Genomic DNA, 17,083 nt, shown 5'->3' on the forward strand with positions numbered 1-17,083 from the left:
TAACCAACTGTTCGATCTATAAGCTGAGATTTAGTTGGAGACGACAGTCTGATGCTGCTAAACTGTAGCAGCTTACGACTAAAGCTAACGTTAGCTATCCATCAGTAGTAACTGTCACCAGCATTATTTACCACACTGACTGACAATATTCATGTTTCTTATGAGCCTCATATATCGGTGTGAAAGTCTCGATTAACCCGCTACACATCAGCTATTTCTCTCCTGATGTGCGATTCTTCCCTCTCATAGGGAGCCTCGGTGATGCTGGTCTGGTCTGTAGCCTGGAGCCAAAGCCCATCTATCAAGATCTATTTTAGGACATGGCCAGAGGACAAATCAAAGACCGGGGTTTTGGATGTATTGTTGGTGCAACAAATTACTCAGCAACCTTTCAGCATAGTTATTAATTCAAAACGGTTTATTTAAAGTAAAAGTTTTGAGTGATTTACATTTCCTCTGTCATTACGCTGTTGTCATCTATGGGGAACGCGGGATTGTTTTCCCCTAAAAGTGGGCGTGAATCTGTTCAGAGACATTCTATGACGTTGCGCCAGTTGTGCGTATAAGTTGCCAGCTAACTGGTAAATAGCTAGCCTGGTCACCAAATGTTAACTTTGATGAAGTGAAAACACAGTGAGTTTAAGATGGAAACATGGACAATATCCAAAAACAAGTTCAGATCTATTTTAATGTACACAGGGTCATGTTTAGCATTGCTACATTGCTAAGCCTCTGTCCTGATAGAGGGTCGGTGTGTAGGCACGCCCCTAAAGCATCCCCTGCTTTATCATCAATTATTTCACAATAATTTACAAAATGAACATCATGCTGTATTGAAGAAGACTTGACTAGCGATTGAGACCATAAAGTCAAAATGAAAATGTTACCTAGGTAATAAATGATAAGTGAGAAGTAGCGGCATTTCTCCATAGACTTTTAAAGTCTTTTTGCAACTAGTCGCCCCCTGCTGGAAATTAGATAAAATGCAGGTTTAAGTAAGGTTTAAGGCTTCACTTTTTAATTAAATTAAATTTTATTTATAGTATCAAATCATAACAAAATTTATCTCAAGACACTTTACAGAGTAGGTCTAGACCACACTCTATAATTTACAAAGACCCAACAATTCGGCGAGGAAAAACTTTCTTTTAGGGAGTGCCAGTTGGGGGTGTGATGATCACTGGCAATAATAGTCACAGTAAAGATAATGGAACTGTGACTATAAATAGTTGTTGTAGTAGTTCATGGTGTAGTAGGGCACTGCAGGGCATTACAAGGTGTAGCAGTACATAGCAGGGCTCTGCAGAGTGTAGCAGGGTGTAGCAGGGCATAGCAGGGTGTGGAGCAGGGCCACGGCGACAGCTGCAACAATGATTTAGGTGCCACCCTAATCCAAGGAAAACTGCTGGGCGAAAAAAAACTCCGGGGAATAAGCCCCCCAGAGCTAAGTTAGTAACAAGCATTTCTAGTATGGAGTTATATTACTATCGTAAGTCAAGAGCGCATTATTTCAATTTGAGAGCATTTCTCACTGATGTTACGTTCAGATTTTTTGCTCTCATACTCAAATAGTCACTGCTCGTGCTTGGATTTGCTCTGCTTGCACTCAAACTTTCTGCTTGGACTCAGATATGTTGTTGTTTGGACAGATTTCCTGCTCTCAGCTTTGAACCTTCTCCTCGCACTCAGGCCGATTCTGCTCACTTGCAAAGTTTCTGCTCTCAGATTTCTCCTGCGCGCTTGGATTTTTTTGTGTTATAACCCTGTCAAAAGTCAACAACCAATAGAATGCCAGCTGTAGTGTTGACCAATGAAATGATTCGCTTTACTTTAGAACGTCTGTTGAGGGCGGCTGCACTGTAACCTGACTGTAACCAAGTTTATATATCCCCGTGCCGTTTATAGCTTTATTATAAGTATATGTCAACAATGTGCACAGAATGGTCGACTGCACCCATCAGGAAACGGGAGAAAGCTTTGAAGTGGGACGTATGAAGTTATGTCCACAACTTAATAACTTAAGCACCTCGCTAGCTAGCTAGCATATGGCGCTAGCATATAGCCTAGCTTGATGTCCAAAAACAAATAGCTAGATGTTCTTTATTGTATAGCTAGCTAGATTGAACGACATATGACGGACAGTATGTGTATATGTGATGACCCTACTTTGTGTTTTTTCCTCGTTTGGTTAACCATGTTCCTGGGATTTGGCTAATTTCATGTTAGAGCCAGTAGTAAAACCTAAACTGTAATATAACTGAAAGAACACAAGAAACTGGATTGTTTGTGTCAGTTTTTGCATCACTGTTGTTTGTTGCTCATCAGAATTTAGTCTTCATATAACATTAGTTTGAAAATGGATTCATAGCAGTCTGTATAAAACGTTGTATTGTTAAGTTCAATTTTATCACTATAATAAAACAGCCCGGTCTCATGGAAGTTCGTGTAAATGTGACGTTATTTGAATCTATTGATACGTGTTCACGGAGACGTTTTTGTCGTTTTTTACGTGGTGGACAACAATCAATGGGAAGCATATTTCGTGGCCACAGCACGAAATTGTAGGGAGTAATATAAGAAGCCGAAAATCCGCGTAGGGAGGTTGGTCGGGGTGGTGGATGGGTCAAACAACACAGGACTTTCATCCGGGCGAGCGGGGATCGCGTCCCGTTTGCGGCGCTTTGTTTCCCGGGGATGGCGTCCCTGCGTGTGGCGTTTTGTCCCGCGTGTTACTGTGGCACGTCTCCCCGCGTTTAAGGCGCCCTTTCTCCGGCGTTTAAGGCGCCCTTTCTCCGGCGTTTAAGGCGCCCTTTCCCCGTAAGGTTTTTCCTAAACCCAACCTCCGCCATTCCGTTATTGTGGGGCGTCCCCAGCGGGCCGCCTCGCGGGCCGTCTCGCGGGCGCCTCCCGGCCTATGGAGCGTCCTTTTCGGTAAAAAATAACGTGACAGTTACACGTAAAAAATAACGTGACAGTTACACGTAAAAAATAACGTGACAGTTACACGTAAAAAACGAGAAAAACGTCTCCGTGAACACGTATCAATAGATTAAGAATAACGTGGACATTTACACGAACTGCCGTGAGACCGGGTTGAATAAAAACAGGTCTAGAAATGATATGGTTTCTTATTTGCTCCTTAAATAGCAGTTATTTGTTTAATTAATACAAAGCAAACTGAACTGAAAAAACAAGTATTTTGTTTTACTTTCTTTTCATCCAGGTGGGGCTGAGGGGCTTGACCCCTGTTGATCTGTGTGTGTCATATCACCAACCCATGATAGCTAGAATTCACCCTGCTACTCCAGATATAGTTTAGTCTATACTTTAGCTTGCCACCTCATACCTTTACCTTAATTGCTCTTGTATAGTTAATTTATCTTCTAATAGTTGTACATACCTCCTATTTAATTGAATTATTCTTAATTTGTGTTGCTATACCTGAATCATCCCTCTTGTGAACACTAGGCTTATCTTATCTTTATTCATAACCCTGCTCACAAACTCACCTGAACCTGGGTCATCTGTTTGCCAATATCAATGTTCATGCTAAATAACCTTAAGGTAGACTGTACTGCTTCACCGTAGTATGAACCATACACTTTTAAGGTTTTTGTGTCAAATATTGTGAAATTTGTTATGAATTACTCATTGTTTTGACAAGGTAAATTAAAGCTATTTACCAAGTGTCAGCTCTGGTAAATTTAATTGTACTGGTTTTTTTATAAATGTTATGGAACATAAAAACAATTTGCCTTGATCAGGGTTTTAATTTGTTGCAAATGTGAACATGGTTTTAATAATCTGTATCTTACTGCTCTGAAAAACTACAATGATTTAAGAAATATCAGTGATACTTATCAACATTTATTGAATTGATTGAATATATGGGCAGACATTACAGGCACCTATCATGTCAACAGAGAAAACAATAATTTGTTCTCTCTTTTATCACTTTGATTATACGCTGATGGTGCAGAAAAGGGTGAAGTCCTTGTAGATCTCTGGCACTTTGAGGACAGACCGATCCAGGAACTCTCCACTGTTGTCTTTGTATAGTATGCTCCTATTAAAGACAGATTCATAGACATCAACACGTAATATATTAGGTGTACATAGCTTGCTTTAACATCATTACTATCTTACCTTACCTTCTCTGATTTGGTTTTGTGGACATCAGTAATTTTCTCTCCCATGCCTGGTTGTGCACCCTGTGAATTTAAGCAAGAAACATAAATGATAAGTGTATGTAACATGATTTTACTATTATATTATTATTTTTTTTTTACAATTACATTATTATCAGACTTGCCAACCTTCTTGGTTTGTGCTACTGCTGCCTGTCCTCTGCACACAGGTGAGTAATGTGCTGACTGGCACAGGTCCATGCACATAGTGCAGCTGTGATGCAGCTCAACAGGGGTACTTCAGTCACACCTGGAAGAAGAGAAACAAACAAACAAACAAAATACTTGTTCTTTCTGCTCAGTTTGCTTTGTATTAATTAAAAAAATAACATTTAAGTTGCAAATAAAGCATATCATTTCTAGATCTGTTTTATTAGTGGTGAAATTGTACTTAACAGACTGGGTCCGTGTACTTTTTCGTTCATTCGATTTTCATTTCATAAACAGGTATTAAAAAACAAATGGTTATTTGATTTTCGTTTTAAATCATGGGGATCAGACCTCCGGTGCTGGGTCTAATATTCTAATATTAGCTGCTGCAGCTAGCTAGCAGCTAGCCCTGTGAGCTTGGGCCCCGCGGTTCGCTCCCCGGTGCTGACTGACTCTGGTCCGTCTGCAGAGCTGCGTTACCCGCTCTAGCTGACCTGGGAATCTACCGCGCTCGTGATTTATTCATATTTTATTTTCTTTGCAGTGATATGCTATGCACTGATGTCAGGCAGGCTTGCTGCTGCTTTTAGTCTGAGCCTGTGAGATAACTAAACTTCCTTTGAATATAACGTGCATATAAATAGACGGAATAAATAAAAGTCCCCGGAAATAAATATAAGTAAAACATATGTATTTAGGCTATTGAACTATAATGACTAATGCCTATATATGTATTGCTCATTTATGTATTTCATGTTCTATTTCATAGCCATATTTATTATGTAAAGGGGGCAAAAACGGATGATCAGTCGCTCAGGAAGTTATACAGTTTCCCTCAACAGCAGCCGGGACATTCTAACGCTTAACGTGAGAAAGCTTAACGTGGTAACTTAATGTACCTAAACAATGATCAATCAGATATCAATCAGTTATCAGTCACATAACGTCCATAATAACTGGACTTTGGGTTAGATTTTTTTGACAGTTTTCAGTGGTTATGAGGAGCAATATGAGAGAGAAATTTGGTAATCATTGTTTAGGTACATTAAACCACGTTAAGCTTTTTCACGTTAAGCGTTAGAATGTCCCCCCAGTGGGGAAACTGTAGTCTATAACTTCCTGAGCGACATTTTCTACAATAAAGAACATCTATTTGTTTCTGGACATCAGGCTAGGCCATATGCTAGCTAGCTAGCTAGGTGCTTAAGTTATGTTACTCACCCTCGTAGTTGTGGACATAACTTCATACGTCCCACTTCAAAGCTTTCTCCCGTTTGCTGATGGGTGCAGGTGAAAGTGCGTCGACCATTCTGTGCACATTGTTGACATATACTTATAATAAAGCTATAAACGGCACGGGGATATATAAACTTGGTTACAGTCAGGTTACAGTGCAGCCGCCCTCAACAGACGTTCTAAAGTAAAGCGAACGCACCCTCAACGGGGTTGGGATCATTTCATTGGTCAACACTACAGCTGGCATTCTATTGGTTGTTGACTTTTGACAGGGTTATAACCAAGGGGGTAAGCTTCGCTTCAGAACTCGAACCTCCGATGGCGCCATTTTGTTGCTACAAAGGTATCACCTCCTGTTAGCATTCCACTGACCGCCATTTTTCTTTTTACGTCACTTGACTGCGAATAACTTTACATCTGAAGCGTTTAAAGACTCTATTTGTCCATTGTCACGACAATTTATAAAAGGCTCCATTACCTTGTAGCTCACGTTATGGCTCCGTAGCAAACGTATTTGTAAAAATAGGCTAACGATAGTGTCATAACCAAGTGACTTACTGTCGCACAGTAGAGGAATTACCGTATAGTACAGGAGAAGCTTGCAGGCAGTTTCGACTTACATTAGCTGTTTATGTTTAATTGCTAATGTTAACTAGCATGTTAGTTAGCAATAATTAGCCTATGCTTATGTTATCTCCTTACATATACCTACACTCTCCATCTCTGTAAGATTGGGAATGATTGAGATTTCTCTTGGCACAGCTACCAGAAGACTTACAACTTTCAGACACGTTGCTCACGTCACATTTACGTTGTCTCCGTCAGTTGGAGGCTGCGCAGTAAAGCAAGGTATCACCGGAAAAGTGCTTCTAATAGCCTTCACTGGTCTCCGTCCAGAGCAACGGGGTCTATTGGTCCATTATATACTGTCTATGGTTATAACACAAAAAAAATCCAAGCGCGCAGGAGAAATTCTGTGCACATTGTTGACATATACTTATAATAAAGCTATAAACGGCACGGGGATATATAAACTTGGTTACAGTCAGGTTACAGTGCAGCCGCCCTCAACAGACGTTCTAAAGTAAAGCGAATCATTTCATTGGTCAACACTACAGCTGGCATTCTATTGGTTGTTGACTTTTGACAGGGTTATAACACAAAAAAATCCAAGCGCGCAGGAGAAATCTGAGAGCAGAAACTTTGCAAGTGAGCAGAATTAGCCTGAGTGCGAGGAGAAGGTTCAAAGCTGAGAGCAGGAAATCTGTCCAAACAACAACATATCTGAGTCCAAGCAGAAAGTTTGAGCGCAAGCAGAGCAAATCTAAGCACGAGCAGTGACTATTTGAGTGTGAGAGCAAGGTTTTGAGCGCGAGCAGTGACTATTTGAGTGTGAGAGCAAGAAATCTGAACGTAATATCAGTGAGAAATGCTCTCAAATTGAAATAATGCACTCTTGACTTGTGATAGTAATATAACTCCATATTCTAGGACATGGATGCACACAGATGGAAATAGAGAGGAGAGAGGAGCTCAGTGTGTCAAAGGAAGGAAGTCCCACAGCAGTCTAAAACTATAACAGCATAATTAAGACCTGTACAAGGCAAACCTGAGCCAGTTCTATAAGGGTTGGTAGATGAATCTGACAACTATGAAGAGAAGGAGAGAAGAGAAGGGGTGCCGTGTCTGGAGGTATACACCCTCCCCCGCCGGTCTAGGCGAACGCTGCAACTCGTCACTCCCTAACTATAAGCTTTATCAAAGAGGAGATTTTTAAGTTTACTCTTAAATGTGGTGACGGTGTCTGCCTCCCGAACACAGACTGGGAGCTGGTTCCACAGGAGAGGAGCCTGATAGCTGAAGGCTCTGGCTCCCATTCTACTTTTAGAGACTCTAGGAACCACAAGTAACTCTGCATTCTGGGAGCGCAGTGCTCTAGTGGGACAATAAGGTATTATGAGCTCTTCAAGATATGATGGTGCTTGACCTTTTAGAGCTTTGTAGGTCAGGCGAAGGCTTTTGAATTCAATCCTGGATTTTACAAGAAGCCAATGCAGAGAACCTAATACAGGAGAAATATTATCTCTTTTCTTAGTTCTTGTCAGAACACGCGCTGCAGCATTCTGGATCAGCTGGAGAGTCTTAAGGGACTTATTTAAACAACCTGATTGTAAGGAATTACAGTAGTCCAGCCTGGAAGTAACAAATGCATGGACTAATAATTTTGGCAATGTTACAAAGGTGAATAAAGGCTGTTCTTGAGGTTTGCTTTAAGTGGGCGTTAAAGGATATATGTTCTGTTTCTCTGTCTTTTCCCGTGGGTCTGTGGAGTTGTGTCCGGGCTGGCGTGCCATACATTGTCGGCGCTACCCTCTGGGTCATCAGCTTGCTGTGTTTTGGTAAGGGCACTCTTTCGTCTGTCATTCCTTTCCTGGTTTGTGTTGCTGTGCGTGTGGCGCTAATGTGCGTTCCTTCATAGAGCCGACCCCGCCTTCTGCTGTGGATGTCCCCTTTGGGTTGATGTACACCCGGGCTGCTGGCGTTCAAGGACGGACTGACAATATGTGCGTTCGGGAAAAGTCGAGAACGGACATCCAACCGACGGCTATTGGCACAAAAAAAGTCTAATAAAGCGATATTAACAGCCAATAGCAGGGGGCGCTAATACAATCACTTACTGCATATGATACGTGTAAAAGACACAGAGGAAGAAGAGTAGGCCTAGTAGTCTGGCTATCACCAATCCACAGCCTGGTCATGATGAGGGACAGACAGCAGAGTTAATTTCACATCAGCAAGAGGTACTGAGTGCCAGGAGTAGGGCACATTATAATAGGCTGCCTTTATCCCTATCTTAGCGAATTGCATAGTCAGCTATCAACATGGGTGTGCATTATGATTATGAAAATTATCGTGCCATTTAGTGCTGTCAAACTTAACGTGTTTAATAATTTCTGTTAGGTTAATTTGAAACATTAAACGAGTTAGAAATTAATCGCGGGTTGACCGTGATTTTACTTGGTTGTATATGAGAGGTTGTAGTGAGCTCACTTTTGCTGCTAGGATGAAGATTATGGTATTGAATTAAACGGGAAAACATCAGGCATGCATTGGTAGCACTCTAAACATGCTAACAAACAGGGCAGGGGGCTAAATAATTCAATAATCATAACATGGTGTCAGAAACAGGATCGAGTGGAGAAGGACAGTAGAAGAGGCGAACTAAACCTGATTAAGAAAAGTAATCGTCCGAGGAAGCAAAAACGATGGACGGAGAAATGTCGGTGCAACAGTTAGCTCCACAGCTAGCGCCGCCAGGCAAGTTCAACTTCTCCGATGCTAATGAATGGCTGAGATGGATTAAACGCTTTAAACGCTACAGAATAGCATCAGGAGTGTGTGTGTGTGTGCGCTCACGTGTGATTGGGGTGATCCTTCCCTGAGACCCCACACCCCTTGACCCTGTCCCTCCACCGGTAAGGCCTCAGCACTTATTTCCCATATTTAGTATCTGGTATTTTAAATAGTATTTTATATTTGATGTTTTAGTAATTGTATTAAAATCATTGTTTTTGACGGAACTACGTCTCTGGCTTCATGCATAAATCGAACCTGTGAGCTTTCTGTATTTTGGTGGTTGAACTATTTAACTAGTCAAATCCTATTCTCGTGGTGAAATTCCCCGGGTGGCGTTGCCTGTGTCTTCCTTGGGTCTGGGTGTTGAGCGGGCCAAAAAGGGGCTTCCCCTACCCCGGACACAAACTCTTTGAGCCACTCCCCTCTGGCAGGGGCTGAGGTCCATCATGACCAAAACCTCACGTCACATGAACAGCTTTTTCCCCTCCGCCACTAGCCTTATTAACAAGGCCCGGAAACCACCCTGACTCTCCACCTGGCTCTTCATGCCACTGTTCTCTCTCTGCTGTAATGCTCTTTGCTCTTTATTTTTTTTTTTATTTCTATCTTTATTTTAATTTAATTTAATACATAATGTGTACATATACTTATACTTATATTGTTTATACATATACTTATACTTATATTGTTTATACATATACTTATATTGTTTAATATTCCATTTAGAGAATGTGTGATGTGCACCAACGGTCCCATGGCTAGAAAATCTCTTTTTTTAACATTAATATGCATTCCCCCATCCTTCCTATGGTCCCCCAGTGGCTAGAAATGGCATAGGTGCAGGGCTTAATTTGAGCCCGAACACTCCGGAACATGTTCCGGCACCTCCGACGTTGGATCCGGAACCTTTTTTATTGGATCCGAAACAAAAACAAATAAATTACTGTTTGCGTAGTGTTCAATGTTATCTGTCTTGTTAGTCTTTATTCCCCATTGAAGTTCGATGCGTTTTGAGGGGAATTTTCAGGGTAAGACTGAGGGGGGAGAGGGACGGAGGGAGGGGAGACACTTCAACAGCGCGGCACTGCACTTCAAGTGACACAAGCGCTTGTGCTGGTTGAGATTGCTGTTATAGCCTCATTTCACTCGGGGGAAATGTCAAAAAGACAACAAAGTTTGCTCAACTTTTTCAAATACGCTGGCCAGTTGGATCACAAACAAGCAAAAAACGTTTCTGCCGATCAAGAATGTGGAGACCACGGTGGGTTTTTTGGTTAATTTAATAGTCCGATGGATAATTGCTGCTTGTGAAAACGATTGTTGCATTGTATTATTTTTTTTTTTACATTTCGCACCGATGCAGTGCATGTTCTAAAATAAAAAATAAACATTGCCCTGATGTACACACAGCGTTGTTTAGGTTTTTTTTGTCAGAGAAGCTACGTAGGCAGTGTCATTTTTTTTTTTCAGTTACATCCAACCCCCCTCTGCGCTCTGGGACATTCCACTTTACAAATTAAGCACTGCATAGGTGTAAACTGAGCCCTGGGTATCCTGCTCTGCCTTTTGAGAAAATGAAAGCTCAGATGGGCCGATCTGGAATCTTGCTCCTTAAGAGGTCATAGGGAGCAAGGTTACCTCCCCTTTCTCTGCTTTGCCCGCCCGAGAATTTGGCCCACCCATGAGAGAGAGACATCATGGCTTTCAAACGAGCAAAGTGGCAGTTGGTCAAGGCCACACCCCCACCCTCCACTTTGCCCCCCCCCCTTCTCTCCTCCTCAATAGCTACAGACACAGAAATGGCACATACTAAGGAAAGCTAATTGTGGGACTGGCTCTAGTGGCTGTAATTCTGCACCAAGGCTGAATTTTGGGAAAGAGACAGATACAGTATTAGGGGACCACTAAGGTCTATATAAAAGCATCCAAAGAGCACCATGTCATGAGACCTTTAAATGTAGCTATAGCACTGTCAGATAGGCATCTAGTGTAGAACTTTTATCTTATTTCATATAGTCGGGTAGTAGGAATTCGAAAGTTATTAACGAATGGTCTGATGATAAAGGATTCAATGTCGATGCCATATACCAGCACAAGGTCAAGGGTGTGGTTAAAACAGTGAGTGGCCTTATGCACACTCTGACTGAAACCAAGAGACTCTAGTAGTAAGTTGAAAGCAATACTAAGGCTATCGTCAACATCCACATGGATATTAAAATCACCTACAATAAGTACTTTGTCTGATTTAAGGACTACACATGATAAAAACTCAGAGAATTCAGATAAAAATTCAGAATACGGACCTGGAGCTCGGTAAACAACAACAACAAATATAATTGGCTGTAATGTTTTCTATGTTGGATGTAGAAGATTAAGAACAAGGCTTTCAAATGAGTTATAATTTAGTTTAGGTTTAGGATTAATTAACTGGCTTGAATCAAAGATGGCTGCAACTCCCCTCCCTCCTTCCTCCTCGGCCAGAGACTCAAGGAATTTGAGTATTAATATGACTGGGAGGAGTGGATTCATTTAGACCATAAGACAGAATAGCTCATTTGATTATTTGATATCAAATCATTTACTAGTACTGCTTAAGAAGACATTAATATTATAATATAATATAATTTTTAATAGTCCACATCACATTTTCCTATTCTGTTCTATCATTGCAGTGGTAGATTTAATTCCAATAAGGTTGTTAGGTATAGCTCCTCTTTTGTTTACTTTTGATTTAACCGACCTGATTTGGGGGGGACACCGTGGTTATGGAACTATAAGTGGGTGAGTACTCCAACAAAAGCACAGAGAAGTGTATAGCACTGCACCTCTGATTACTGATTTTAACCTTGGGTTGTCATGGTTTATGACCGATAATAGACTCGGTCAGATTTCTTGATATGAGAGCGGCTCCGTCCAAAGTGGGAATGCCGACTCTCCTAATCAGACCAGGCTTTCTCCAGAATGCCCTCCAGTTAAGTACGTAGCCCACATCATTAGCTGGGCACCACCCCGACAACCAGTGGTGGAAGGATGAGATGCGGCTGTACATGTTATAGCTGATCAGGTTTGGCAGGGGTCCAGAGAAAACTACTGAGTCCGAGTTTGTCTTTGCATATGCACAAAGTGACTTAACATTAATTTTAGTGATCTCCGATTTGCGTAATTGGGTATCACTACCACCAACGTGAAGTATGATCTTATTGTATTTACGGTTATCTTTAGCCAGCAGCTTTAGATAGGATTCCACATCGTCTGCTCTGGCCCCAGGGATGCACCCGACCGTGGAGCAGCGAACTTCATGTTCCGCAGTATAGAGCTCCCAATAACAAGAGTTGGCTTCTCAGCGGGTGTATCACTGAGTGGGGAGAAACTGTTAGAAAGGCGAAGATGTTGGTGGTTAGCCATAGGCTCCGGTTTAGCGCGACCGCCGCCATGTGCACTCCCTGGTTTAGAGTTAGCACTACGCTTCCTTCGGACAGTCACCCACTCGCCCGGCTGCTCGGGGCCTGCCGGGGGACTGCTAACAGAAGCTACAGTATCTTGGCCCACACTAGCTACGGAGCTGGCTAGCTACAGAAGCATACGATTTTGATTCCATGGTGCAGAGCCTCAAACTCACTAAGCCTCACATCCAGAGCAGCGAATAAACTACATTTATTACATGTATCTTTATCACTAAAGGAAGCAGAGGAATAGGTAAACATTTGACACACCGAGCAAGGGAGAGCAGGAGAAAACTGCTTCTGATGTCATCTTATCAGTAGCTCAAAGACTACAATCAATCTCTCCCGATTCTTTCTTGGTGATTTTAATCATGTCAACTGTAAAAAATCGCTGAGCAGTTTCACCCAGTACGTCACCTGTCCCACTCAGGGGAACAGAATACTGGATCTCTGCTATATCTCTATCAAGGGAGCCTATAAGTCCGTTGCAGGTCCTCCTATAGGATTTTCTGACCATAACGTGGTGCATCTTCTCCCCACATACAGACCTGTGCTGCATAGAGACAAAGTGCAGGCACGTGTGGTCCAGGTGTGGAACGAGGAGAGCACTTTGGCCCTGCAGGGCTGTTTTGACTGTACTGACTGGTCCGTTTTTCAAGACTCATCCAACAGCATCGATGAACTGACTGATGCAGTATGCAGTTACATCTCTTTCTGTGTGGACAGTGTGATCCCAACTAAGACAGTTGTTTCCTTTCCCAACAATAAGCCCTGGATATCTAAAGAACTGAAACATATGTTAAGGGAAAAGAGGACTGTTTTTAATAGTGGTGACAAAAGTGCATATGCTGAAATTAGGGTTTGTGCAGTTGAAATAGTAAAGGCTAAACTTCAGTATAAAAGAAAAATTGAGTCAAAATTCAGTAAGTCTGATCTCAGATCTGTGTGGAATGGCATGAAACTAATGACAGGTCTACACAAAGGCACTAGCACTGTGTGTGTGGTTTTGAGTCTGATGAGCAGCTAGCAAATGAATTAAATAGTTTTTATATGAGATTTTCTAACAGAGGATGGATGAATGGAGAGATGTCAGAGTGAGTGGGCTGCCAGTGCTGGACCAGCGACCTGAGCGCCCTGGGGGGGGGGGTATGGTGCCTTGCTCAAGAGCACCTGGCAGTGCCCAGGAGGTGAACTGGCATCTCTCCAGCTACCAGTCCACACTCTGTACTTTGGTCCGTACTGGGACTTGAACCAGCGACCCTCCGGTTCCCAACCCAAGTCCCTATGGACTGAGCTACTGCCACGCCCCTGGCTGAGAAACTTCACTCTATTTTTAGCTTGAACCCTAACTTCATTGGCTGGATACTGGATTTTCTGTCAAATAGGTCGCAGTGTGTTAGGGTTTATGGTGTCTTATCCTCAAAAGTCTTTACTTCCACAGGCTCTCCTCAGGGCTGTGTTCTTTCACCATTGCTTTTCATTTTATACACAAATGACTGTAGGAGTCACTATGAGAATAGGCACTGTGTGAAATTTGCAGATGACACTGTTATAGTGAGCCTTTTGAACAATGATGAGGCGGGGCATGGCCCTGTAGTTGATGATTTCACTGCGTGGTGTGAAAACTTCAGCAGGTGGCCCGAATCTTAGAGGGCTACGCCTATACTCATAGAATCTGGAGTTACAATAACGTAACTATCGTTCTATTTCGTATAGGCGTAGCCCTCTAAGGCTACGCTGTTGGGTTAGGGCGAAGCTGATGTAGTCAATGCCACCTGCGACAGATTCCGCAAGTGGAACATAGACTAACTTATTTTCCCTTACTGTCACTTTATCTCTCATGTGCCGCCATGGCAACGACCTGTTAGCTGGCTGGAGGCCCAGGCCGAGAATGCAGGCGTGCATGATTGATGAGGGAAATACATAATAATGATAATGATAATTATGGGACGCCCGAGTTCCTCCCAGTCACCCAGAGTAGGGGGCAGAAGAAGACATAAAGCGGCACATATCGTGATTGTATAATAGTGACAAAACATATACATATGTACATAATATATACAATTATACATACGACGGGGCCTCATTCGTCATTGTAAGAAGAGAGGACCGAGTGAGTCAGGGAGGGCTCACACACATCCCGCAAATAGAAGCGGATGAAAGGGCATGGAGATGCCCAAGAGGCCGCTGCACAGATTTCGGCCACTGACATGCCTCTGAACAGGGCTGTCGATGCAGACAGAGCCCGTGTAGAATGTGCCCGAATGCCCTGGGGGCTCCCCCCCGAAGTTATAATCCTGGGTGATAGCCTCGCACAGCCAGTGGGACAGGCGTTGTTTCGACAGGGCCGCTCCTTGGGAGTGTTCCCTGTAGTGCACAAACAGCTGCTGTGTCCGCCTTATGTCCGCCGTGCATAAAACATACTGTGATAACGCACGCACCGGGCACAATCTGTGGGAAGCCTCCTCCGCGTCGTTGTTATGAGGCGGGGGGAAAAAACCCTGGAGGGAAAAAAACCCTCGACCGAAAGGAATTTGTTAGAATTTTTGGTGTGAAGGAAGGGTTGGGCTGAGGGTGGCTGTGCTCCCGTCCCCTCTGATTGAGAGACAGGACGGTGAGACTGACAGCGCACATAAGTCGCTCACTCGCTTGGCTGATGTCAGGGCAAGGAGGAGCGCCATTTTTAGAGACAGCAACCTGAGAGGGGCTTGTGCCATGGGCTGGCTTCCCCAGAGCTTGGAGTACCAGGGCCAGATCCCATTGGGGCGTGAGAGAGCGCACGGCGGGTTTCTGCCATCTGATCCCTTTCAAAAAACTTTTTACTAGGGGGTGCGCAAAAACCGTTCTCTCTCCATAGCCTTTGTGGCAAGATGAAATGGCCGCCACGTAGGCTTTGACCGTGGATGGGGCCAAGTCGTTATCTACCAGTGTTTGGAGATAAGTCAGTACAAGGGGCAGGGGGCACGATATGGGGTCTGACTCCCTCTCTGCGGCACCACGCTTGAAAGCCGGACCAACGCGCCGCGTAACACGCTGTTGTAGAGGGAGCTCTCGCGCCCCTGAATGGTGCGCACCACGGCAGGGGCAAGCCTAACCTCTGCAAGCGTTCCGCCGCCAGCAGCCAGCCCCACAGTCGCTGGGTTATCACCGGGTGGGGCTATCGCTACCGCCCAGCTGTGACAGGGCGTCCTCGTGCCACGGCAATTGCCAGGGGGAGCCGCCAGCAGCTGGACCAGTGTCGGGAACCAGGATGCGCTCGTGCACTCCGGTGCCACCAGGATGACCGACAGGCCTTCCTCCTGGATGCGTTCCAGGAGGCGAGGGATCAGAGGGACCGGGGGGAAAGTGTATAGGAGGGTTCTGGGCCAGGGATGGTGGGATAAAGTGTCCGCGCCCAGGGGTGGGTTGTCCCGTGAGCTCAAGGAAAACCACAGAGCGCACTGTGTTTTCTCGTGAGGCGAACAGGTCCACCTCCGCTTCCCCGAACCTGCTCCACAGCTTCCGAACGATAGTGGGATTCAATTTCCACTCGTTGTGAGAGGGTCCCCCCCTCGACATTAGGGCTCGCCCGGTTTAGTATCCCGGGGATGTGGACGGCCCTGAGGGACAGCAGATGACTGTGAGACCACAGCAGGAGGCTCCTGGCTATTTCCAATAGCCGGGCCGAGCGTACGCCGCCCTGGCGATTTATGAACGCCGCTGCTGTGACATTGTCTGTCTGCACTACAACATGTCTCCCTGCTAACCTCGGGGCGAAATGCTTCAAGACCTTCAGCACCGTGGACAGCTCCAGGCAGTTTATGTGTGGGAGGGGAGGAGGAGGCCATTCCCCTCCCACCACCTGTGATTCGCACATTCCTCCCCAGCCAGTGAGGGACGCATCCGTGTACACTGTCACGTATGACATCACTCTGCCCAGGGGAACCCCAGCTGATAGGGTCTGGGGGTTCCCCCAGTATGACAGGTCTGACTGCAGAGAGGGAGGGATAGTCAGCATTCGCCACTTGTGGCGTATGGGGTCGACGCGCTGACGAAGGAACCACCTCTGGATTTTTCTCATGTGGAGAAGCCCCAGTGGTACTACCATGTAGCCCGCGGACATCATGCCCAGAAGGCGCATGACAGACAGTGCTGACACCTTTGCGTGGGGCGTGGTGCGCACCAGGAGAGAAAGCAGCGCATCTTGCCTCGGCGTTGACAGCCTGGTCCTCATAACAATCGAGTTTAGCACTACGCCCAGATAAACTATCGATTGTGTGGGAACCAATGCGCTTTTCTGCCAGTTTACGGCGGAACCGAGTGTCTGCAGGTGCTGCAGGACTGTCACGGTGTGTAGCGCCGCCGTTTCCCGAGAGGGAGCCAGGATGTGGTCGCCGTGGTGAGGGTGAGGATGGCGGTCATAGCCTTGCCGATCTCCGTGGCTAGCTCCGGGGGAAGCGCCTCCGGATTGGTGGCAATGGCGGAGACGGCGGAGGCTAGCAAGGCTATGTTGTTTTGTGCCGCTAAGCCCTGGGCCGCACACTGGTGAGACCGGTCAGTAACTTGGGCGCAAACCTGGCAAAGCAGGATCGACGCCAGGCTCTGCTCCAGAGGGGGGACCGAAGGAAAACCTGCCTCTGTGTCGTCAGGAAAACCGGTGAGAGAGTCGTCGTTTGGGGGAGACGAGACATTGGAATCGTGCCCGTTGAAGACGCCCTCTTCCAGCGGTTC

Source organism: Perca fluviatilis, chromosome 4 (genome assembly GCF_010015445.1).
Source record: "Perca fluviatilis chromosome 4, GENO_Pfluv_1.0, whole genome shotgun sequence".
NCBI lineage: Eukaryota > Metazoa > Chordata > Actinopteri > Perciformes > Percidae > Perca > Perca fluviatilis.